This window comes from Puma concolor, chromosome F2 (genome assembly GCF_028749965.1).
Source record: "Puma concolor isolate L17-30 chromosome F2, mPumCon1.1.hap2, whole genome shotgun sequence".
NCBI classification, from domain to species: Eukaryota; Metazoa; Chordata; class Mammalia; order Carnivora; family Felidae; genus Puma; species Puma concolor.
Genome location: NC_141684.1, coordinates 62,019,134 through 62,046,239, shown reverse-complemented (window position 1 = coordinate 62,046,239; position 27,106 = coordinate 62,019,134). Strand labels below are relative to the sequence as shown.

The window sequence follows — 27,106 nt, the reverse complement described above, 5'->3', positions numbered from 1 at the left end:
TTTATCATTCCTTTGAATCTGTTGATCAGCGTGTCTGTCTCCTCATCAGCCTTGGCAACTTAAGGACAGAGATTTTTTTCCCTCTCTTATTTTGTATGCTCCCCCCCTCACCCGAGGACAGGATAGAAAAGGGTGTTAAATATGTGTTTAATTGAGATTAATCATTTCAAAATCTCACAGCCCCAAATTTCTTTAATCCTTTGATTCTTGATCCAAATCTACTGAATTATAAAATGGCTTTGAAATATGAATAGTGAAATAGTGAAATATGCATAGTGGGTGCCTCTGGATATCTGTCATTCAACAAAGATATTATTCTAAACACTCAAAGCCAAAAGTCATCTTTAGTTGGGGAATGCAAAGGTCATAGAGTTATTTGGTGGTCAGTTCAGAAGAGCTGTTGACAACAGTGGAGAAGAGAAAAGTCCCAAATAACTATCATATAATACAACCTATGTATAATGCTGTATCATTGTAGATGCAAATCAAAAACATCTATCACCACGTTTGAAAATAGTTCTGTTTGTTTATTTGTTCTCTTGGGCTTCTCAGATAGTGAACTTGGCCTGTGGATTGAGTCTGAAGAATAAGTTGGAAATGGCCAGGTGGGTGAAGGGGAAATGTCCTATAGTGAAATAACTCAGCAGAAAAGAAGGCTAAAGAGAGTCCATGGAAGGGTGGGAGCCTCTTGTCTGAAGCACCCCTCTTGTCTGTAGAAGAGAAAAGGCTAGAAGGGGATATGGGAGTAGATCGTGGGGGGGGGTCTCACAAACCCCACAAATTTCAAAGACCCATGGAAGGTCCCAGAAGCATTCTTTCCAGAAGAGGGAAGTTATCAGACATCCAAAAAGAAGACCTGGAAACAATTCGAGAGGTGGTGTAGATGCTGAAAGAATAATAACAACTATTGACATTTAGGGAATCCTTATTCCCGCCACAGTCTCTTCTAGGCACCTTACATCTCTTACCATACTTCACATTTTTCACAGCAACCTAGCAGGTGAGTGCTAGCATTTCTTCTTTTACCAAGCCACAGAAACAATAAGTAACAAAGCTGAAATTGGAACCAAGGTCAGCAGGCAGGAGACTCCATATGTTTAACCACTTGGCTGTAGTGCCTCAAAAGCATGAGGGATCAGAAACCGGAGGTAAAGAGCTTAGTGAAAAAGCGAAAGCAACGTGATCGGACAGAAATAATAATCCATGCCAGTGATACGGCAAATACAGAGATACTCAGGAGATACAATTAATTAGCTTAGATAATGCATAGGGGATCGGGTAGAGGGGAATCCTGAATATCTGCCCAGGGCAGGTGGAGGTGCTCACTGGGATATGGGAATAGGAGAGGATACTGGGTTTCGGGCAGAGAGGAAATTTGATCATGGAGTGGGATTCAGCTTGTAAAGCTAGCAATATCGAGCAGTTTGGCAAAGGACGTATTCAGAGTTACGAGTACACACAGAAGTGACCCTTTCTGCTTGAGGATGACTCAGATGAGTCAGCTGGACTTTGAAGCATGTGTGGGTTTTCTACAGTTGCAAAAGGAAAGCGAGAAAGGTCATTACAGTCCTAGGGAACGTGACGTGCAAGTGTGGCGTCAAGGAAAGCAGTGCGGGTTCTAGGACACAGTGAGCATTTGGGCAGGGGGTTGGGAGCTGCAGGGAGCAGGAGGAGGTGACGCTGCAAGGATAAGCAGGGGCTAGTCGGGAAGGGCATCTCTATGTTTAGGAGCCTCTTGTCTCTGCAGACTAGCGGGAGGGAGGGAGGGAGGGAGGGAGGGAGGGAGGGAGGAAGGAAGGAAGGAAGGAAGCCTCATAAACCTTAGGGTCAGTCAGCACCCAAGTATGGTTGTACCTTGGAAGCTTACACCCAGCGTGAATGTGACAGCTGCCTGTGAGCTTTAAGGAATCACGAAGGAACCTAAAGCCTGAGCTGACCCGCCCGCCAACTGCAAAGCAGCGTCTGTTCCCAGGTGAAGACTGCTCTGCACCAGAGTGTGCATTGGTGGCAGCTGTCACCAGGATAGCATTTTACACACTGGTGTGCTCCCTACCAAGAAGATACACCTCCCGGGGGACCGGTGGACAGTGGTGGGCACTACTTCCGTGCCCTCTTAGGTGCTGGGTCTCTCCCAGAGCTGTGCATGCGTGGGCCTGCTACTGAGGACAGATCGAATTTATGGGGCAGCCTGTTGTCCCTTGAGAGCCACCTTGCACAGTAAGGAGCGTGTTCTCCCCCAGTCCTGTCCTGGGCCTCTGTCTCTCATGTCTCATTTAGGAGCCTTTCCCGGATGGTTTCATAGCAAGTGCCCTGTGGCAGCATCCCGGCATTTATCACACAGAGTTAATGATCTGGTTATTTGTCTCCTCTCCCAGACCGTGAACTCCTCCTTTTCCTGCTCCCAGCCCCTTATCTCTGAATCAGCTGAGCCTAGAACAGAGTCTGGCACAGAGTAGATAGTCACCGAAGTTTCTTTTTGTGAGTAGTAGTAGATAAGAAAAAGGGAAGCTTATTTACTTACTCAACATGTAAATTTCCCTCCATGTGATTATTAACCAAACCTTTCTTCCTTCTTCCTTTTCCCCCTCACGGTCAGAACCCCTCACTGTAGGCTTTGGAAATGCAGTCCTTATGGAGCAGTATGCTCGATTACCTTCACAGAGGATCAAGATTGTACTCCTATTCCCATATTTCGAATGATAATTTTTCTTGATTATGTGTGAAATGCGCTTGTCTGTGGAGGCCTGGATCAGTTATGACGGTTCTCGCGGTTCACATCTGTAGGAGGAAACTCTTTCATGAGTAAGACACAGTGAAGTTCATAATCTGTGAAATCATTTTAGCCCAAGTGAGCTCTTTGTGTCTTTTGTTCATGGAGATTGTGTGAAACGGGGCACAGATGTTTCAATAGTAACTGTAACCCCACTGAGAAAAGAAGTTTTTGAGTTGCATGCTTAAAACTCGTTCTTGCATATGTGAGAAAAGAGAGAGAGAGGGTAGAACAGAGGGCAGTCATGTAACAGATAAGAACGTGAAGCTTCATTCTCTGGAAAAAGCGGAGTGCATTTACCCTTCTTTAATGTGGCCAAAAGTACACAGTTTGCCTCAGATCCCAGTGTTCTCAGTGAACACCAACCATGGGCATATTCCAGAGCATTCATGCCTGATCTGCTACCTGTTAGGAGCAGAAAAGGTTGTACGTTCTTAACGCTAATGTATGGACACAAGGGAAGGAGATGTTGACTAGTAATCTTGGCAATTAATTATTAGAAAATGCACATTTTGTCTTGAACGTCTACGTCATCTTAGAAGGAGAGAGACAGTGGGCTTCCCAGAGAGGATTGTACCTCAGTTGAATTTCGAAGCACGGGAAGGAATTAGCAGGCAAAGGTGGTGTGGGGGAGGCATCCTAAACACAGGGCACAGAATGTGCAAATACAGAGAAACAAGAGGCCACGGTGTCACACGCCCGTAGATGGTTAGGTCTACTCTACACTGACACATTATGTAGGATGCAAACATATTTGCCGATACTGTCTGCCAACTCCATTCATTCAAGAGTATTAATGAAGGTCCTGCTATCAGAACCTCTTAAAACTTCACAGGATCATAGAATCCCGGGAGCAGAAGAAACATTAAATGGCTTTTACTAATCTACCTCAGCTCCCAATCCATAGGATGAGTCCTCACTGTCCAGTGAAAAGCTGGACGGATATTAGAACCACTGTACGGGAATAAGGGACCAGCAGCATTTTCTTTTTTCTCTAGCTGAGGCACTTAGCTGTATGATTGAATATATATGACTTATGGCCTACTGACGAACATGCTGAAAGCAGCAGTAAGCATTTGCTTCCTTTCATTCAGCCAATAGTGGCCGAGCATACGTTTGTTGAATAAATGCAAAGTTATTAGGACATGGACACCTCCTTTGCCAACGAAGAGATTCCAGTAGAGAAAAATCCCCAGAAATCCAATAAGACACACAAATACCCAGTACCGAAGATAGAGACAGCTAGTTTTATAGTCAGACAGCCACAGTTATTTGTTTATGGACATATACATTGCCATAGAGATTTATACTTGAGAGAGATCATCCCATTGGGGAATCAGAAAGTCCTTTATGGGGAAGTGGAATTTGAGTTGGATTTTGAAGAACGGATATGTTTGGACATGGAAAACTGGTGGGAAATGGGCACCCCGGGGAGACTGAAGGGAGGAACAAAGGCACAGGGCCACCCAGGCACAGGGTAGGTCTGAGCGCAGAGAAGGCTTCAGCTACTTCTCTAAAGCACGTGGAGAACTGTGTGATAGGAGAAAATGCAGGACATATGGGTTGAGGTCAGACTGCGGAAGGCTCAGGGATCTGGGCTTTATGCAGGAAGCCGAAGCAATGCCTGCACCCTTTATTTCGCCTGGATATTTTCTGTTTCGTACGCTTTATTCTTTATGAACAAAAATGGGCGGTAAATTTCCTTACTAAAATTTTCTTACTTACCCCTTATTGGCGAGATCACCATTAGGGAGGTGACCACTGATTTCACTACACTCTTTGTTGAGGAAGGAGGGAGTGAATATCATGGTTGTTTGGCAGCAAGGCAAGTGGAACTTTGCTTTGTGACCTGATGTCTGGAGGTAAGAGTGGTGTTCATACCTTATCCACTGTCTTCACATTCTGACCCATCAGCTATTCTTACACAATAAAACTTTTTAAATAATTAAGAATTCCTTCATCTAGCAGTTTCTTTGTGCTAAATCCAACCAACTGTATCATATTATTGATTATTGCTCTCGATTTCCATTCACCAAACTCTTCTATTTCCTGAGAGAGAATTTCTTCTGGTTGGTGTTTCATCATTTTTCCTGTTAGGTCTCAGAGTAAAGAACCACCTTGAATTAACTGATGTATTGACAATATGTGACTGGAATCAACTGAAAATTTTAACAATTTGAGGATAACCTTAACAGATACCACAGAGAATCACAGATTTTTTTTTTTTTTCCACAAAGGAAAAGGACAAAAGCCAAAATTTTTTGGAGATCCGCAGAGCTAGCCCTGTCCCTGTGGATGTCTTGTGGAGTTTTGGTAATTTGAGTCACTATCCGGGTTCTCTTTTTACTGAAGGAGGTGTCTTATTAACTAGTGAATGATTGAAAACTTTATAGAGATATAAGATGTTTGGAGTATCATTTTTGTTACCGACATCATCTAGTTTACATATTCTTGGAAAGCTTCCGTGTGAAGAAAGCCACGTGAATACTGATGATAATGTGTTACAGTTGAGGATCAACGCTACTAGGGAGCGGCTGTGCTTCCTTTCTACCTGACTCCCTAACAGCTGTCTCAGTTTCCAATTAAAGCTCTGTATGTTGGCCGTCTTGAAAAGGGGTGGGAGGAGGGGAGCAGGTGAGGTAGAACTTGTGAGAGCAGCAAAATCTTCACTTAAGGGATATTTAACACTAGCCCCAAATTTCTTCAACTAATTGGACTCAAAAACTTGAGGGCAAAAAGGAAGAGCAAATCAACTAGATTTTCAGTTAAAAAGTTATGTTGTGTGGTTGCTACCTATAATTGTTTATTTAAATATAAAGAAGTATACTTTTGATACATTGGTTAACTTCAACCAAGACCCTTACTAAGTTGTTCTCCCAGACACATTGCACTGTCTTTAGCAGATCTGTTGGTTTAGAGAAGCAGAACTTGATGGCAAATTACTCTTTTATTTGGAAAGAGTTTTCATATTATATTATTATAGAGATGATTTGGGTAGATTGCATATTTGAACATTTTTCTGATTGTTTTGACATATTTGATAAGTATTTATAGGTTTTTCCTAAGACATTATGAAAATTACAAGTTTTATTAATGAGTGGCTAATTAGGTAAGAATGTGGAGATGTATCTTGAATTTCCAATCACTATTTGGGGAGGGAAGGAACAAAGGTTGCAAAGCCAAGAGCTATTGTGCACAAAATCGCCATCTAGTAACCAGAAAGCGTAACTGCATGGACATAATAGGAACATAAAGGCAGAATCCATTAATGCACTGGGTACAGTAACTGGCTCCCATGGGTTCACTCTTCTACCAGTGTCAGTGGTATCATCAAAGGAAAATAAATTAGTAATTAATCAGTAATTAGTTTCAAGCTCTACCTTTATCTCCTTTCAGTAAATTCTTGGGTTTAATGTTTTTATGCTTTCTTACCCTTTTCCGTATTGGCTGTTTCAAAATGACCTGATAATTATATTAATTTGTAAAAGACTTATAATTGACCTCAACTCTTCTCCCAGAATATATGTAAATTTTGAAAGACAACACTCCGTGAACAGTAGAGGGATCTTGGATATTATCTAGACTTATTGTAGTAATCATGTCGCAATATATACCTATATCAAATCATAATGTGCACCTGCAACTAATATGTTGTATATCAATCATATCTCAATAAAAAGATCTTATGGGGTAGTAGGCCTTTAGCTATTTTTGATAAAGAAAAAGTCCTCTACCATTTAAAATAGGTGACCAACTATTAATAGCATAAAATTTTCCCTGATTGGACGGCATGGCCATTACAAAACCACCTGGAAACATCACCAAGACATTAAAATTGCTAGCCTTTGGGGTGCCTGGGTAACAGCGTCCAGCTTTGGTCCAGGCCATGATCTCGTGGTTCATGAGTTCGAGCCCATCACTGGGCTGTCTGCTGTCAGCACAGAGCCTGCTTTGGATCCTCTCCCGCCCTGCCTCCCTGCCCCTTCCCTGCTCATGTGCTTATGTGCTTTCTCTCTCTCTCTCTCTCTCTCTCTCTCTCTCTCTCTCTCTCTCTCTCAAAAATAATAAATTTTTTAAATTGCTGGCTATTAGTACTTTACTATTGCTTAGGAGAGCAATGCATGTAAAGCAAAACACTACAGGGTTAGTTGGTATACACTGATATCATGTGTTATTTTTTTTTCTTATGTGATACCATGATTTTTTGTCTTTTGTTTTTTGTTTTAATATCCAAAATAGAGCTTACTAAAAGCTAAGAGATGGCTGGTGCCGCTTATGAAGAAGGAACAGAATTCCTGAGAGTAAATCCAGATGAGTGTATTACAATTTTTTTCAGGTTTGGATTTTCATTCCCTGTCTGCTGTGCAATCTGCCTATTAAGGATGCTCCTTCATGCTTCTATGGCACAAACAGGTGTCATTTTTATCATCGGGGGTATCCCTTCTACTTGTGAGGAAAAAAGTGTCCACAAACTAAATGCCCACTAACAGTAAAATGATGAAATAAAATATAGCATATCTCTATGCTGGACTAACAGATAGACAGCAAAAGCGGATTGTCTAAGATCATTTAGTGACATCAAAAGATGCTTCTGATATACTTTGATGAGATTTTTTAAGCCTACATAACTCTATTTTAGTTTGATATCAAGTTTGAAAATAGTAAAAGAATTTTTTACATCCCTAGAAAAAATAGTGGAACAATGATATCATTATGTCATGGTTATCTGTGAATGTTGGGATTAGGGGATACGTTTTAATTTCTTATTTATTCTCACTCGTCTTTTTAAAAATTTCAAGTCCTGTTTTTGTCAGATTGTATTAGTGTCCTCAGTTGTTCATCTGTATGGTCTCACACTTCACCATGGAATTCTGTAGCTCCCCCAGTAAAAAGGGATATTTTCACCACGCCTTATATTTGGCCTCAGCCTTGTGACTTGCTTTGGTCAACAGAATGTTACCAAGCATGCCACAAGCAGAATCCCGAAAAGCAGTTTTGTGCTTCAGCTAGCCCTTTTGCACCTCTGCCGTGTTCATGAGAAGACTGGCCCTAAGCTAGCCTGCTGGTCCCGGGAGAAGGATGAAACATGCCTGGAGCAGTGCCCAGCAGAGCTGAGCCTGGCTGAGCCCTGCCTCCCTGCACATTTTTGCTGGCGGCTGAGATTTTGTGGTTGATTATAATGCAATACTATTGTAGCAATAGGTATCCGATTCGCTGTCATTACAAGGAAAATCTATATATGTGATTCAAACAAGTAGTGTCCAATGTAATTGCAGAGTAAGAAAGAGAGCCCCAAGGATGGGACAGCTGTCTCCTCACTGCTCAACAGGCCCAATAGTGCTCATTCCCATGGCTTCCTTTTTTATGTTGTCTTCTTAGACAATGAGGTCTCAAACACTTTGAAATCTTTAGTCCGGACATAGAGATTGCAAGGACTCTGGGTCACCCAACTTCTTTCGATGCTTTTCCTGGGATTTTTCCTTCACGTTTCCTTTTAGTCATGAATAAGGAAATTTATCAATAAAATGGGTTTTTGTCGTCAAAGAAGTCACTGTATTATTTTTCAGTTTTCCACGCTCCAATTTGCCTCCCTTCTTTCTCTCTCTGCTCCTCCCTTCTTTCCCCCATCTATGGTTTTCTTTATTACAACAGTGAAACAACACAACAGGCAGCAATTCTAGTGGGTTCTTTTCAAGGACCATTCCTCTGGACCACCTCGATTTAGTACAGCACTATGTCACTACATTTTTATTCCTAAAGGTGTTACTCTTATGTGCTCTCCATTTTCCACTTTATGGAGACTCCAGTGCCTTTGTAGACAGTATTTGACTGCATTGACCAGCCAGGCCTAGGGCAGCAAATTCAGTCACTGTTCCCCCCCCCCCCCCTCATGCCAAAGCAAGTAGAGTTTTAAGGAGATAGAGGACTCAGAACGAGTTCATCCAGCATGGGCTCTGAGCCACTTCTCTCAGGGACCTGGGGTGCTAGGACTTGCCTTAGATAGTCAGCAATGCTGAGGAACCAGCAGTGTCCCACAGGCCCTGAGCTAGTCAATATGTGGGCATCTGATACACAGAGGGAATTACGAGCCAACTCAGGGCTGCAGAGAAGGCATGACAAATGACAGGAAAAGATGGCAACCTCATCATGGATCTTCAAGCAGGTTAACACACTCTGGCCTCTTTTTCCCTCCTTCCTACTCAACCACAAAAGAGTAGCGGGAAGGAAGAGGGAGCCCTACCCCACCTCCACTCCAGGCCCCTCCCACTTGTGCTGACTTGGGGATGAGCAAAGCTTGAAATGCCTATGAGGTTCAAGTGTAAAAGAAAAAATGAACTTCGGTACATTTTAAGAACTAAAATAAAACATTCAATAAGTCGAAGTGACTCAACAAGATGTCCTCAGACTGATATCATTGAGGACAAGTGAAAGCAGCCTCGAATGCCGAGTTTGATAGAGCACAGCTGAGAGCAGATACTGGAAAACTCAAAGTATTTCATGTTTAAACTCCCAGTCAGCTGAAACTGCTTACTAAACCAGCTTCCTCAGCTTATCAAACGAGGCACAAGGGATGGGAAGGAAGAAGAGAAAAACGGATGACTCTTCCTTTGACCGCTCACGGCAGGATGGCCGTCCCCTGTACTTACGTGTCTCCAGCCCCTCTAAGGACTTTGCTGCTTTTGTGGACTTACAGTTACTTTCAGACAAGAGGCAGCCTCATCAGGCATCCTTCAATCTCGTATGAAGAGAGGCCAGGTGTCTGAGTCAATTTAGGAAGAGATCATTGATGCTCCACGCACTGCGTTCTTCATAAAGCTTCCCTCCCCAGTTAGAGGCCTCATCCTGTGTGCGCATGCGCAGTGGGGTATGGGGGGGGCGGGGATGGGAAGGGAGATGGTCCTTCCAGTTCCCCGAAAACGGTGCCTTGGAAATCTTGACCCCTGCACTGGGCGGCACGAAGTCCCTTGGGTCCTCATCAGGAGGCTGTAGTAGTTAATTCTAGGAAAATAAGAAGCACTTTCTCCGCCCTTCACGCTGGCCCGTGTGACGTCTGTAACTCTTAAGAGGGTAGCTTGCCCACACCGCTTCCCGTTTGCCCAGCCAGCCCCTTGGCTTGACCCAGCGGCTTGGACTTAACTCTCATTCCTGCTGCTGCAGCCATGAATGCTAACAGTAGTTTACAAAATACTACTGGCACGTCTAGTCTACACCAGGTGCTGTACCTGCTTTTTGTCATTAAATGCTCACTGCAACACAGAGCTTTATTAGTCCACCTGACAGGCGCGGAATCTTTGGCTTTGGCCACCTGTCTCCCGTCCAGTGTCAGAGTTCTAGTATTTCCTTTTTGAGCTTGTGCCCCTCTGGGGCCAGCTTGGTGCCTTCACAGCCACAGCCCCCCCCCCCCCCCCCCCCCAGGAAACCCTGGGCCATCCCAGTCTCTACCAGCGGCACTTGCCAGAGAAGCGTCTGAGAGTAAGTGTCCAGAACAAGTTAGGATGATTCACGACAATGACAGGCAGCTATCCTGGTGGCAACAGCACGCAGATTATTCTTCAGAGTAAGGTAAGACTGATTCCGTACAGTGTGGGCAAGAGGCCTCCCGCTTTGGTGGCTTTTTGCTGACCTTGGCCCCCTTTGATGGGGGCCCTCCTTCGCACATTCGCTATGCACTGCCTGGCTTCTCCCCGGTGGCTTGCCTTCCGGGTGGGTTCCCCCCATCAGGTGACACAGAGGCCTCAGAAATGCTAGATGGGATCCTATGAACTAGCCACGTTTGTAAGTCCTAAAGTCAGTGCCATGATGTTGTATGCTTTAGCCTGGCACCTCACCATTCCCAAACCCAAGCAAGCCTAGCGGAGGCTTTATGTTATATGAGGTCAACTACCGTATATTTTATCGGAACTTGTGTTAGAAGATTTAATATATCAATGTACCTAGTGAAGATCTTCTTATGACTTATGGTTTACTTTTATAATAGAAGTCCCTGTGACCCATCTTTGTTTGCCACACTAGGGTTTTGTGTTTGGTTTGTTGGTGAAGCCAAACACAGCCGTGTCTGTTTTAGCAGCGTTAACTGTCCTATATCAGCTAAGTGTCCTATATATAAATGGTCATATATCAAAGTTGATTGTCCAATTGAAACATCAATAAAATAAATAATGTTAAGCGTTCTGAAGTCCATGCTAGACCCAGAGAAGCTGAATCCAAAAAGTATTCATGGACCTGTTTATTTGGGGGTGGGGGGAACCCACTTATAACCATTGTCCAAAATGAAATTGAATTCACATCAGGTGTTCTCGGTTCTGCGCAATGAGTGTTCTAAGTGAGAGAGAATGGGGTGTAGCGTTTCAGGGAAAACGTTCTCTGGAGTAGAGTGGTTCTCTTTAAATACTCCTCAGTCAGCTTAGAGAGCCCAAGTGAGCTCCTATGCTGCTCAGCCCTCTCTGATTCTAACTGGAAGCATTTAGAAAGGCCCCTTTCCTTGTTGTTCAAGTCACGCATCCTAAAATCCTGCAGCTGTTCACCCAAGATTGCCCGCAAGATAACAGCTATAAAACTCAAACCGTAAGATGCACATTTGTGCACATTTTCTCAGTTCTAGCCTAGCAAAAATATCCTGCACCTTCCCTGCTTCCTAAGAGCTGTTGCGCCAGCGTGGGGGTGGGGGTGGGGGTGGGGGTGGGGGTGGGGGATGGGCTACGACTGTTCACAGGGAAAGGAAGAACCCTGCAGCCCGGTTGAGCTTACCGTGGGGCTCCGCTTCTCTGAGGCCTACGGTTTACCCAGGAGTGACTTCGTTTAGAAATGCTGTGATTGTTTCAAAGGACAGCAAGCGCAGGAAGGGCCATCTTTGAAGTGAGTGGGCACAAGACCACCCTTCTGCTTGTGCCAGTGAACAAAGGCCCAGCCTCTCTAGTTCTAACGGTTTGAGCTAATACGGTGTGAAAAACTAAATATAGAATACTTTTGTTAAAATCAGATTAGACTAATTCTATATGAAGTGCTTTAATGAAAAATGTTTAATGGTTGAAATACTATAACTCTGGAGGTAAAGCGCAGGTGCAGGAATGATATTCTACACTCCCGAGAGAGAACGCTGCTACATACTGTGAAATGTCAATTAAAGTTTATAGTTGCCGGGGTTGGCTAAATGTCTTTTTCATGGGAAATTTTCATTCTCTTATGAAATAATCATTTTGGGTGAAAATATGTGCTGAATTATGTGGGCATTCCAAGTTATTAAGAAATGGCTTTCTTTTACAAGCAAGCTGTAAGCATTCTTTGCTGTTTTTATGAGGTCATCGACATGACTTTTAAATGGGGCTCCAGGCCAACTCCGATTCTCACGTCAGTTCATTAATTCACACAGCTGTCTCTGAAAACTACAAGAATAATATATACTGCAGACAGAGGGCCAGAGAGGGGTGGGGTGAGATTGCCAGGCTGTATTTCAGTCGGGAGATCCTGCTGACATCATAAACTATGAGAAGACAGCTTAAGCTGTTTGGGGAACAGCGGGAGCCCCCCTGATGGAAATATGGCTGGTTTAATTGATTCTTTTTCGCTTCAGAATATACAGAGTGGGGACACCCAGTCGTTTTTATTCGGAGCAAAGTCAGAACATGAAAGGCAGGCACTGCAGGAACGCATTAGCAGGGAAACCCAAGCAGCACCCTGAGGTGCGAGAACGGATTTGATTGTGTTCGTGATACACGAGCGGCCGCGCTGACACGGGAAGGGCATGGGCAGAGTTGACTGCACAGTGATTTTGTTTCACGGGCGATTGTGAACTCACTGTCTCCATGAAGAGTTTTCTTTTTCCAAATGAGATGTGACCGGGATGATGTGACTGTAGCCCGGGTGAGGGCTTGGGAGAACCAAATCCTCCGGCGAAGCCTCCTTCCTCTCTCTCTCTCTCTCTCTCTCTCTCTCTCTCTCTCTCTCTCTCTCTCTCTCTCTCTGCTTCCTGGTGGTGAACACCGAGTGTGGAGAATGAAATAAGCCGTGGTGGGACTTCTGACGGCTTTTCCCACTCTTTCCGAAAGAGGCGTTGCCAACATCGGCGCTGTGGACTCGGTCTGCCGGGAGCCCAGCTCACGAGGGGTTGACACCAAAGTGAATTTGGAGGCAACTTCTGTGAAACGAATGTGTAGGAGGCCGTCCTGGTCTCCAATGCCCCCTCGAGCATTAAAATGATATTTTTAAAAGGAATAGCTGCAGTTTCATATCCTTTAAATCCCAGACTTGTTTGGGTTGCCATGGGAAGGTGGTGAGCTAAGCCTCTCTGAGAGTAGTTTTAGTTTTACAAATACATCCAGCCACATTTTTATGTCTTTGGATGGGGGAAAGTTTCATGAAATGTGACGTTTTAAGTGTGCTCTTCAGTGACTCTTCATTAAAACGTTGATACCTGTGGGGGCGCCTGGGTGGCTCAGTCGGTTAAGTGTCGGACCCTTGGTTTCGGCTCAGGTCCTGGTCTCACCGTTTGGTCCGGGAGATCGATCATGGTGTCAGGCTCTGTGCTGATAGCATGGAGCTTGCTTGGGATTCTCTCTCTCCCTCTCTCTCTGCCCCTCCCCTGCTTCTTCCCTCCCTCTCTCTCTCTCTCTCTCAACAAATAAACACAAAAAAATTGACACCTGTGTACACATGGATAGTGGAGGTGTGGATGCCCTCGTCTTATTTGGATACACGGATGTCTTTTTGTACATGTGAATTGAAGCTTTGCATGAGAAACACATGTGCCCTCGAAGAGTGCTAATGCATAAAAAAAAAAGAGTGGAAAAAAAATAAATTTACTGAAGAGATCAGGGATGAATCCCCTCTAAGCTTTCCCTGTACACTTTTCATTCCCCTTCTATACTTAGTTATTCCGGGGACAAAAACTGTGGGTTTTCCACTTAGGATCTTGAAAATTCTGTAAAAACCTAGCATGTTGAGCAGAATTGTCGTAGTCTGTTCAGGCCACTCTAACAAAGTACAATCGACTTGCTGGGTTATAAATGGCAAATATTTATTTCTAACTGTTCTGGAGGCTAGGAAGTCCAAGATCACAATGCCCACAGATTCTGCGGACACAAGCCTTCTTGCTGTAACCTCATGAGGTGGAAGGGGTAAGAGCGCTGTCTCTGGGGGTCTCTTTAAGGGCATGAATCCCATTCATAAAGTCACCACCCTCATGGGCTAATCACCTCCCAAAGGCCCCACCTCCAAATACCATCACCCTGGGGGTTGGGTTTCGACATATGAATTTGGGGGCAGCACAAACATTCACTGTATAGCTGGATCCCCGACAAGTAGGAGGCAATCCCCAAACATTACCTGAGAGGCTCTCAGGTTGGCAGCTGGGGCTCTGCACCTATGACCCCAGGCCCTGTCATACCTTGTAGCCTCTCCCCCAACTCTGTGGGCTCTGAGATGTTAGACCAATTGAGAGCGCTTCCTCATCAAGGAGAGTTTGAGCAATCCTCGTTGAGAGCATTTGAAACCTTAAGACAGGTGCACCTTTTGATAGGCTTGCGGTGAGAAATCCAAGTTTAGTTAAACATGTTATTAGTTTTAAAAAAGATGCTTTGTGGGGCGCCTGGGTGACTCAGTCTGTTAAGCGTCTGACTCTTGGTTTGGATCTGGTCATGATCTTGGGATTCCTGAGTTTGAGCCCTGCATCGGGCTCTGCACCGTCAGCTTGGGCTTCATCTCTCTCTCTGTCGCTCCTCTGCTCTCAAAAATAAGCATTTAAAGACAAAAATAGGTAATAAGTTTATAAATTAGACCAGGAAACAGGAGCTAAGGGAGAAATATTAGGTTAAGAACTTTAAATGTGTAGCAGCTGGCATTCAGGGAGTTGGTTGAAATCAGAATCTAATCTTGCTAGTGTTATAAGGGATAAGACTTCCAGAGTGAATAGCTGGCAGACGTTATGGACTGAGGTTTGTGTTCCCACAAAATTCATAGGGTGAAGCCCTAACCCTTATTATAATGGTATTGGGAGGTAGGACCTTTGGAAGCTAATTAGGTTTAGATGAGGTAATGGGGGCACGGGGGGGGTGTGAAACCTCATAATGGGATTGATAACCCATAAGAAGGGGAAGAGACACCAGAGCGCCGTCTCTCTCTTTCCGTCTCTCTCTTTCCGTCTCTCTCTTTCCGTCTCTCTCTTTCCGTCTCTCTCTTTCCGTCTCTCTCTTTCCGTCTCTCTCTTTCCGTCTCTCTCTTTCCGTCTCTCTCTTTCCGTCTCTCTCTTTCCGTCTCTCTCTTTCCGTCTCTCTCTTTCCGTCTCTCTCTTTCCGTCTCTCTCTTTCCGTCTCTCTCTTTCCGTCTCTCTGTCCCTCCCTCCCTCCCTCCCTCTCTCTGTCCCTCCCTCCCTCTCTCTGTCCCTCCCTCCCTCTCTCTGTCCCTCCCTCCCTCTCTCTGTCCCTCCCTCCTTCTCTCTCTCTCCCTCCTTCTCCCTCTCTCCCTCCTTCTCCCTCTCTCCCTCCTTCTCCCTCTCTCCCTCCCTCGCTTTCTCCCTCTCTCCCTCCCTCGCTTTCTCCCTCTCTCCCTCCCTCGCTTTCTCCCTCTCTCCCTCCCTCGCTTTCTCCCTCTCTCCCTCCCTCGCTTTCTCCCTCCCCCTCTCTCCCCCATCTTGCTCTCTTCCTCTCGCTTTCTTCCTCTCTTTCTCTCCCTCCCTCTCTCTCTTTCTTCCTTTCTCTCTCTCCCTCCTCCTCCCCCTCTCTCTTCCTTTCTCCCCCCCTCCTCTCTCTCTTCCTTTCTCCCTCCCCCTCCTCTCTCTCTTCCTTTCTCCCTCCCCCTCTCTCCCCCTCTCTCCCCCTCTCTCCCCCTCTCTCCCCCTCTCTCCCCCTCTCTCCCCCTCTCTCCCCCTCTCTCCCCCTCTCTCCCCCTCTCTCCCCCTCTCTCCCCCTCTCTCCCCCTCTCTCCCCCTCCCTCCTCCTCCCTCCTCCTCCCTCTCTGTGTCCTGTGAGGACACTGTGAGAAGGCAGCCACCTACAAGACAGGAAGAAGGGTCTCACCAGGCACTGTATTGACCAGCATCATGATCTTAGACTTCCCAGCCTCCATAACTGTGAGAAATAAATATCTGTCATTTAACTCATCCAATTTATAATGTTTTGTTACAGCAGCCCAAGCTGACCAAGTGGGCAGCTTTGTTATGAATGTTACTAATTTATTCCAGGGAATGAGTCCTTTTTATTTGTTTTTTAATTTTTAAATTTTTATTTTTGAAGACAAGAGATACAGAGTGTGAGCAGGAAGGGGCAGAGAGAGAGAGGGAGACACAGAATCTGAAGCAGGTTCCAGGCTCCGAGCTGTCAGCGCAGAGCCCAATGCGGGACTTGAACTCACAAATCCCGAGATCATGACCTGGGCTCAAGTTGGACGTTTCGCCAACTGAGCCACCCAGGCACCCTGAATGAGTCCTTTTTTTAGTTACTGAGTTTTCTTTGTTATAAAGATTTGTTTCTTTTATTTACAGATTATAGGTATACAGACTGTCAATTGTTTCATTGCAGCTGAGTCCTCTCAGTTGTATATTTCAGGTCATTGTTTGTACATACAGTGCAAGTTCATAAGAACTTCACAAGTTCACACCTTACCAGCAACTGGTAGTCTCAACACTGGAATGCCCAGGTGACAATGAAGACGTCAAAAGAATTCTTATAAAGTGTGGACTATTTAGGACTTGTGGGTCTTTAATACGTTTACCTACTGAATAGATCTAGTATTTTCCTTGAATAAAAATTTAAGGTATTAAAAATACATTCTTTTCTTGTGAGAATATGTGATACTGATTCAATAATGATTGAAGACATCCCTGTCTTTGCTCCTTGGATCTTCTTTCTTGTTTTCAAATAGAAAACTGACCTGGGAGAGAGACTCTAAACATTGAATAGATTCATACTGTGAATAGTTTCTATGTCACCTCTTTCAAATACAGCAAATTGTTTCGAGTCTGATTTCAAGTAATTTTCATGTAAGCAATAAAGTATTTTTGAGATGAGTAATGTATATTTTTTTTAGTTTTTATTTTTTTGAGAGAACGTGCACAGGCGGGGGGGGGGGGGGGCAGCAGAGGGGGAGAGGGACAATCCAAAGCAGGATCTACGCCTAGTCCGGTGTGGAGCCCTATGAAGGGCTCAATCACAGGACCAGGAAACCATGACCTGAGCTGAAATCAAGTGTTGGACCCTCAACCTACTGAGCCACCCAGGCACCTGGAGACCAGTGATATTTTCTAATGGCCAGCCATTTTTTGGAGATTAGTTTTCTTTTTCTTTGCCTTTTTTTTTCTTCTCTCCCTCCCTCCAATTCTTTCTTAGAAACAAAGGGGAGGCCACTTCAGGTAATCCCGTTATTTTCTTAAAACAATTTTTCTTACTGATTATATTTGTCCTCAGGAGCACTAGGAAACTATTCAACCATTGAAGGTGGAATCTGCCTATCTGCTGTCTGGAACTGTGGTCCTTTGTGGAAGTAGGTGGTTGGGTCAGTGATCCAGTCCTAAAGATCAGTTAGACTTCAGCCTCCCGTCCCCTACACAGGTCTCCATTCCTTAGTTATCTAGTCCTTTCATGACTTCCCCTCACTGCTTCCTGAGCCCTCTGGAACAGTGTTAAGTGGTAGATAAAAGCATGGCTTCTGGTTTCAGATCTCAGTTTAAATGTTGGTTCTGCTATTTAAATATATAACCTAGGGAACAGCTCTATTTCTTCATCTGTCAAATGGGCATCCTAACGCGCTTCCTATCTTAGGAAATGGGTGTGGGTGTTCAAATGAGACCATATATGTGAATTACCTGGGAGTACCTGCACATCATAGGAACTCGGGACACATCAGTTCCTTTCTGCTCTCCACACCTGGACCCATTTCTTCTGTTTGATTTGCCCTGGTTCAACTCGAAGCTAAACTCAGGTAGCTATCCCACTGGCGCATATATGACAGATCTATACATAGATATCAACAATTAACGAAACTGAGTTTCAGGGAAGTCATGCAACTTTCCCAAGATGTAGAGTTAATGGCAGGGACAAGTATCAAGTTCAGGGTGGTCTGATATCAAAATCCATGCCCTTGACCACTCCACCAGACCGGTTCCCAGGAGCTGCTGTCAAGACTCCAGGCAATGGGGAATTCTCCCCAAAGACAGTTCAAAGTATAGATGGTAAAAAGAACAAAGTGGACACTAAATGGCTAAAAATAAGCAAATGTTCTTTAGCAAAGGATTTATAGTATTCTCTCTCTCAACAGTGGAAGCACACCCATTTCTCAACAGATTAGGTGATTCTGAATATTAATGACCTTAGCTATTTTGACTCTCTAATGAATGAAAACTATTACTTTGCTGGCCACTTGTATTCTTCGCTAGCAGGTTCAGTCTGATTTTCACAAAAAATTTTTTCAAGTGCTTATTACTAAGAGACAGAGACAGAGCATGAGCATGGGAGGGGCAGAGAGAGGAGAAGACGCAGAATCTGAAGCAGGCTCCAGGCTCTGAGGTGTCGGCTCAGAGCCTGATGTGGGGCTTGAACTCACAAACCATGAGATCATGACCTGAGCCAAAGTTGGACACTTAACCGACTGAGCCACCCAGGCGCCCCTGATTTTCACTGATTTTTAATGTCAGTTCATTCAATGGCATCTTCTAGTATACGTGCTCCCGAAGCAAGCACTCAAAGGTATTTTCTAAAGGCAAGTCTTATTTTCTAAAGGAAATAAGAAAAGAGCTTACTGGTAAAATGTTTTTTAGATGATTTAAAGTGAAACTTTTATATACTAGGATGATTCAGCTGTCTTCGGACTAATGAAGTTAAAATAACATGTCGAATGTGCTTGTTGTATGGTTCTTTTGAGTAAGATGCATCGAAAATCCCTAAGCCTGATGTCGATTCCGACAGACCTACACCAAATCTTAGGTCTCTGGTCAGGATTTTGTGCAGTATTTGTGTCAGTCATTTTGTCTTTCTTAGGTAATTGTGTTTTCCTCCAGTTGTGCCATTTTCTTAATGCATTGCACTCTTAATGTCAAGGCCTAAGTATTAGACAAAGGTAGTATAGTTTTGGAATTTGTTTTTCAGCAGTTGATATTACAGAACCTAGGGATAGGAATGAGGCCCAAGTTTGAGATCTCATTAAAATGTACATATACACTGGTATACATTTGTGTACAATGCACATATCCATACAGATCTGTTAGTAGAATGTTTTGTTGGGACCAATGGAACATTAACAAAAATATTTCCTATACTAGAGTTCAACATAAATTTTAACACCTATCAAAGAATTTTTGTACAGACTGTATTCTATAAGTAGAGAGGAACTAAATTTTAGTGATATTTAATCAAAACATAGCCATAGTCTCCAAATGAGGCGCCTGGGTGGCTCAGTCGGTTGGGCGTCCAATTTCGTCTCAGGTCATATTCTTGGGGTTCATAGGTTCCAGCCCCATATCAGCCTCTGTGCTGACAGCCCAGAGCCTGGAGCCTGCTTCAGATTCTATGTCTCCCTCTCTGCCCCTCCCCCATTTTCTCTCTCTCTCTCTCTCTCTCTCTCTCTCTCTCTCTCTCAGAAATAAACATTGAAAAAAAATTTAAAACCATAGCCTCCAAATACTTTTGGACTATTAAAATCACTTCAAACTAACTTATGAGTCAATGACAAAAATTGTAATTGAAATTTTACTCTTGAATATAAAAGAAATATATTAAGTGATTGCATATTGAATCCACTAATATTCTGGGAAAATGTTAGGACCAATTATTATCATAGCAATGGAAAGATGAGTTAACATTAGAAATTCGGTTGAGGTAATGGGGTGCCTGGTGGCTCTTTGTTGAGTGGTTGAGCGTCTGACTTCGCCTGAGGTCTTTATCTCAAGGTTCATGCGTTTGAGCCCCGTGAAGGGCTTACTGCTGTCAGCCTGTCAGCAGGGAGCCCACTTTAGATCCTCTGCCCTCTCCTCTCTGCCCCTACCCTGCTCATACTCACTCTCTCTCAAAAAATAATTAAAACATTTAAAAAATGTAAAAAATTCCATTGAGGTAAATTGTCATCTTAACAATTAGTTGGGATATTACATTATAAATTAACAGAAAAAAATGACAGCCTATTTCGTTAAAAATTCAGGAACAAATGGCTATAATGTGAAAAAAATAACATTAGGTAAATAAACTCCAGTTGCTTTAAGGGACTAAACTTGAAAAGTTAACCTTAAGACTTCTGAAAGAAAACAAAAAATTATTTATGACATCAAGATAAAGATTGCTTGAACACAATATAAAGTGAACAAAACAAAAAAAATGAATAAAATTTACATCATTTTCAAAAGCTGATGAAAGTGTCTTCTATAATAAACCAACATACAAATTACAGACTGGGAGAGGATATACAATGTAATTTAATAAAAAGGAATTCATAGAATTAATATATTGTAAAAGTCCCTACAGCCCAATTAGAAAATGGGCAAAGGATCTGAATTTAAGGATGAATAAACAAAATATGTTCACCTTCACTAGTAATAAAGAATTTGTAGGCAACTGACAGAATGGGAGAAGATATTTGCAAATGACATATCAGATAAAGGGTTAGTATACAAAACCTATAAAGAGCTTATCCAACTCAACACCCAAAAAACAAATAATCCAGTGAAGAAATGGGCAAAAGACATGAATAGACATTTCTCCAAGGAAGACATCCAGATGGCCAACCTACACATGAAAAAATGTTCAACATCACTCATCATCAGGGAAATACAAATCAAAACTACAATGAGATACCACCTCACACCTATCAGGATGGTTAACATTAACACCTCAGGCAATAACACATGTTGGTGAGGATGCAGAGAAAGAGGATCCCTTTTGCATTGTTGATGGCAATGCAAGCTGGTGCAGCCACTCTGGAAAACAGTATGGAGGTTCCTCAAAAAACTAAAAATGGAACTACCCTATTACCCAGCAATTGCACTACTAGGCATTTATCCATGGGAAATAGGTGTGCTGTTTTGAAGGGACACATACACCCCCATGTTTATAGCATCAGTATCAACAATAGCCAGAGTATGGAAAGGGCCCAAGTGTCCCTCGATGGATGAATGGATTAAAGAAGAAGTGGTATATATATATAATGGGAGTATTACTCGGCAATCAAAAAGAATGAAATCTTGCCATTTGCAACTATGTGGATGGAACTGGAGGGTATTATGCTAAGTGAAATTAGAGAAAGACAAAAATCATATGACTTCACTCATGTGAGGACTTTAAGAGACAAAACAGATGAACATAAGGAAAGGGAAAGAAAAATAATATAAAAACAGGGAGGGGGACAAAGCAGAAGAGACTCTTAAATATGGAGAACAGAGGGTTACTGGAGGGGTTGTGGGAGGGGGGGGATGGGCTAAATGGGTGAGGGGCATTAAGGAATCTACTCCTGAAATCATTGTTGCACCATATGCTAACTAATTTGGATGTAAATTAAAAAAAAAAAATTAGATTATAAAAAAGGATTTGTAAATGTGCTAAATTTTCACACCCACCATCTGAGCAGGTATCCTGAGAATACTAAGTGTTGGTGAGGAGGTGGGAAATGGGAATAAGTGGGAATATAAATTGGTCTGATCACTGTGTAGGAGATATGCGCTAACACCAAAGAAGCACATACCTGGAACCAGGGATTGCCATTTTTGTGACAAACCTTGTAGAACTATTTCATTCTCAAAGACATGGAAAATGAAACTTGAAATAAAAATTTAAGTATTAATTAAAAACAGAAATGAGGGGCGCCTGGGTGGCTCAGTCGGTTAAGCGGCCGACTTTGGCTCAGGTCACAATCTCGCGGTCCGTGAGTTCGAGCCCCGCGTCGTGCTCTGTGCTGACAGCTCAGAGCCTGGAGCCTGTTTCAGATTCTGTGTCTCCCTCTCTCTGACCCTCCCCCATTCATGCTCTGTCTCTCTCTGTCTCAAAAATAAATAAATGTTAAAAAAAAAAAAACCCAACAGAGAAATGAAGAACTATGCCTGGAAAGATAGGCTAAAGTCGAACTTGAGAAGTTTCTGAGTATCAAACTAAATTCTATCTGTAATGGATTCAGGTGGTAATGGTAAGCCACTGAATGGTTTTCAACAAGGAAGTACTGAGACCAAAGCTGTTCTAAAGATGGTTTAGCCAAGAGGTGAAAGATGGTTTGGAGTGGGTCAATGACCAGGGAGGAAGCATTGTATTAATATGGGAATAGGTGACAAGCTGAACTGGGCGGATGGTGCCAGGAATTGAGAAGAGAAGATAAAAAACAAATTCCAGAAATATCCCACCTGCTGTGTCAAACTCCCTCCCTGTTGCCCTGCGTGTCCGTTAATCTCCTACCGGTCCAATACCTCCTCTCAGCCTCTTGAGCCTCTGGGCCATTTTAGACAAGACAGCCTTTGAGACCATGGTCTAACTCACAGCCACCTCCTCCTGGCCTTTCCTGAGGTTGAGCCCCGTAAGTACCATCTTGCTCTTCTGGAAGATAACAGAATTTTCTCACATACATACCAAGGTAGCAAAGTTTGTCCCTTGATTTTCTCTTTGTCTTTGGTTGTATGACCATTCTGTGCTCTACAGAATTCCAGTGATTCCATAAACTAAGTACAATCTCCACAATTAATGTCCTCACTTTTGCAAGAGTTAATATTCCTGTGAACTAGCAAACACACTTCTAGATATAAAATGGCTTTGGAAATATTCCTTCCTCTTCAACTTTTTGGAAGAGTTTGAAAATGAATAGCATTAGTTTTTCTGTAAATGTTTAGCACACCTTATTTTAAAGATAAAATCTCCACATATGTGATGTTGAAGGAGTAATGACAGCTACCTCCTAGCTTTAGGGTAAAATGACAAAAATAGATATAAAGTCCTATCAGGGAGTCTGGAATATAAAAGAAGCTTTTTTCCAGTAAAAAAAAAAAAAAAAAAAGTTTTTCTGGGCTGCCTAGCTGTCTCAGTCGAGCCTATGACTCTGTATTCTCAGGGTTGTGAGTTCAAGCCCCACATTGGGCATGGAGACTACCTTTTTAAAAAGAGTTTTTTTTCTCCCCTCTACCTCAGTAGACCTGTCAAGAAAACTCAATAAATGTTCACAGAATTTTTAAAGTTTATCTACACACAAGTAACATATACATTACTGTAACAATAAAACCTTATTTATCATTGGTACCCAACAGTGAATGGCACCTGATAGAAGCTTCCAATTTTTGTACAATAAACTATACAATTATTATGTAAAAAGGGATGCTTTAAAAATATTTGATTAGTGATTTGTTATGACCTTTACAAAATTAGGATAAGAAGTTCTTATCTTTTATTAATACATTAACAGATTTTCAAGGTTAACCTTAAAATCTTTAATAACATTTTTATAAAAGTCTATTACTGGGAATTATTAAGTAAATCCAGGAAACATGTTAAACCATTGGGGTCTAAACCATTACCAAAACACATGAAAGCTCTTTTTCTGGAAGGCTGCAAATCCCTTCCAAATATATTTTTCTGGAATTATTTACTCTACTTTTATTCTGTCTACTCTTCCCCTAAGTTTTGTGAGTAAAATTTCAAAATTTCTGATGGGTATATGAAATGTTTCCATTTTATTTGCATTCTACACTCACTTCTTTGTCAGTTACAAGGTCAACTCAGTAAAGCTTTTAGTATTGATTTCCTAAATGTATTGATTTCCTAGATGTATTGATTTCCTAAAACCCAAAGCTTGGTTTCCATCCTTCCTCATTGTGTTAGGTTGGAATTTTGCTAGTGTTATTCTTTCCCTTTGAATATGTGTAAGTAAGGGCAGTGCATAATTGGAAATTGGGGACAAAATTTCAAATCCACTTACTGATGTCCAAATGACTTTACCTTAGCAGTTTACAATTAAATGTTGATAGTTAGGAACCACCTTAGCAACATTCATTTTATTAATTACTACATGCGGTACGATTCTTTAAATTTACCATTTATTTCACAAGAGGAAAGATTTCATTATCTCATTAGTTTAAGGCACTTGCTTATTTTTATAATTCTCAAGTTGATTTTTTCAATGCCGAAGTATGTAAATGTTCTGATTTGTTTTTCTCACACTAGAATTTTCCCCCAAAACTGTATTACCCTTTTAATGGGATTATTTGTGGCATAGTTCACAGAAACAAATGGGTTCAAATTAGTTTATATCAACTCTCATTTAGTTTTGGTCCATCTATGGTTTTATATAGTACTGTTAACCTTTCTCCCCGCTTTTAAAATGAGATGCTTACAATAGAAAGGTTATTAAGATAGAATAAAATAGAAAAGCCAAATGAAAACCACTCTATAGGAAATCTGCCTCCCGCCTGGTAATAGAAGTGACTTTTAGGTTTATGATGCTGGCGATGTAGCAGGTATTGGCTGTGGAAGCGGCTGGGTGTTTTCACAGGTAGACAAAGGCACACGATGGGCGTAACTTGATCTAGATAGAATTTCACATTGAAAGAAGTAATTTATTGTGTATTTGACTCATGAGATGTCATAAAAATATTCCAGAAAAAATATAGCACCTCCTATAAAGGATTTCTTAAATGAATGTTCTGTGCTGTCTTAACTTTGACCAGAATGCTTTTCCTTAGGTCCTTGTCAAATAAAATAATCATCCATCAGACTAAAAAGAAAATGCATAGCTTAAAGTTTACTTGAAAATGAACTAACTTTGGGTCACAGACTGAAGCTTATTTGGGGATTGAAACGCATATTCTATAATTGAGTGTGGAAAAGTGTGTGTGTGACCGTTGTTAAAATTCTCCTTCAAAATTAACTCCGCTTGTGGAGTTTGACACAAAGCCTCCTTTTCGTTATTGTTGCACTCTCTTCTTGAATCAGCACAGGTATCATTAACCCGAAAGGAGGTTTTGAAAGGGTCTGAGGGAGAATTTTCTGCCCCCCATCTGCCTCTCAGTCAAGTTGCCACAGCATTTGGTATCTGCCATTACAGGCCTCTCCCATTACTTTAAGTGGTGACTTTGTTCCACGGTGTGACTTGCCCTCGGGCCCCTCAGGCTGGCGACTTGTGTATCCTTCGCCCTCTCTCTCACTCACAACCCCTGCCACTCAGTCGAGATATCAAACGCCTCCCAGACTCTGTCCTCTGGCCATTTCCCAGAGCCTCTGAGAACCCCATCTTCGCTCCCACGCTGTTAGAAGGCGGCTCCTAGGCTGGGAGCTCCTCAGCCACTGATCACTTGCCTTTGCTTCAGGCACACGAAATTCTTACCTTTCCTGGAACATTTCTGGCCCTTTCACAGCTCCATGACTTTCTCTTCCTGGCTGTACCTCTCCTTTAGCCCAGGAAAGAGCAACTTGCCAGTCAGACTCCGTCTCGAATGCCACCATCTCTGTGAAGCACATGCCTGCCAGCACATGCCGTATCGCGGTATTCAGATTTCTGACTACACACTCCCCACTAGACCAAGCCTCCTGAGAGCCGGGGTGACTTCTAACCCTGTCTGGGTCACCGACACAACTGCACTATGCATCGCTGTGCCCGGCACACCTGACATGCTCAAGATATATTTATGTGGTGCGTAATTGGCTGAACAAAACCCCAACGCTTGGGAGTAAAACATCAATCTGCTACCTCCAAATATGTTCATTCCGGTTCCTTTCTCTGGGTTTGGAAGTACCGAGTAGCAAGAAGACATGGGGACTTGGGGACACTGATGGAGCAGATGAGAGGGACGGCAGGGGCCGAGGAGGCCATCAGCCACACTTCACCCACCTCACAGTGGGCCAGGACCGGGCCTGGTCAATGTGACCGATACCAGGAGGCTTAAAATGCAACCAAAAGAAAGCAGACGGGAGGAGGGAGGGTGGGGGAGGATATTGCTGGACACTTAGATCGTTTAGGTGACTGCTCCGTGGATAAATATATTTTGAAAAAATAATTTATTGAGGTGAAATTAATATGACATAAAAGTAATCACTTTTTAAAATGGTTTCTTTATTAAGAGAGCGAGCAGGGGAGGTGCACAAAGGAGGGAACAGAGGATCCTAAGCAGGCTCTGTGCTGATAGCAGAGAGCCCAACACAGGGCTCAAACTAACGAACCGAACATGGAGATCGTGACCTGACCTGAAGTCAGACGCTCAACCGACTGAGCCACCCCAGGTGACCCTGAAAGTAACCACTTCAAAGTGAGAAATTCGTAACGCTGTGCCTCCAGAAGTGCTAGAAATGTCTTGGAACCAGATACATATTTTTAATCCTTCCTTCCGACCGCTGTTACACACAATATCCCTTCAGTAAAGGAATACACTCCCTAGTTCTCCTCCCTCTCAATCTTGAAGCAAACGCACAGCTCAGGGATGAGAAGTATGTCCCAATGTCCACGACGTTTGAATCCCGCCTATTTCAATTCTGGTGTAGTCGGGTGATGGTGGATGCTGAGTGACGAGCTGGAAATGCAGATCAGGTGGATGACACTAGACCGGGACTAAAACCCACATTTCTGCTTTGAGGTTTGGGACAAGAGATACACTTCTTGTAACTCTTCTATGTTTGATTTCAGAGGAGAGGTACCCCACAAGGAAATCCCCTTATTAAAGAGAGGAGCAGAGGGGCGCCTGGGTGGCTCAGTTGGTTAAGCGTCCAACTTCGGCTCAAGTCATGATCTCACAGTTTGTGAGTTCGAGCCCCGCGTCGGGCTCTGTGCTGACAGCTCAGAGCCTGGAGCCTGCTTCGGATTCTGTGTCTCCCTCTCTCTCTGCCCCTCCCCTGCTTGACCTCTGTGTCTCTCAAAGATAAACATTAAAAAAAATTTTAAAAAAAGCAGTGAGCACACAACGAATGAATAGTGTAAAGTTGTGCCAGATTAACCTGTACCTGGGCTGCTAAGGAGGTGTCTGTGCACCTGAGCACGTGTGTGTTATGCTAAAGATCAGTGTTGTCTCTTCACAAGGGTGGTAGATGTTGGTAAGCCTGGAGATTTGTAAATGTATAGTTGTGATTCTTTTTGTTTTCTAATCATTAAAATGTCCAGTGAAAAGCCATGTAGAGACCAGTTTTGGCGAGAGCAAACATAAGCATTTAATTTCATTCTAGAAATCTGCCAAAATATCTGAAATGTGAGTAGCACAAAGACCACATTTCTTTGTAAGACACGGAGACCATGTGACTGTGGATCTGTGTTAGCTGATGAATTATAATGGGTATAGTGAATGCTGTAAGAGCATGTACTTCAAACCTGACGATTAGAGCTGGCAACCTGTGCTAATATATTCCATTATCTTGTGTTTTTTTAAAAAATTTTATGTTTATTTATTTTGGGGGGAGAGAGAGAGAGAGA

At 43.0% G+C, this 27,106-nt stretch overlaps 1 long non-coding RNA gene across 1 annotated transcript in view; it reads left to right on the top strand.

Annotated features, from left to right (window-relative positions):
* LOC147572055 (uncharacterized) overlaps positions 1 to 27,106 on the top strand; it is a 126,893-nt gene that overhangs the window by 93,431 nt on the left and 6,356 nt on the right. The gene's annotated exons all lie outside the window — the stretch shown is intronic.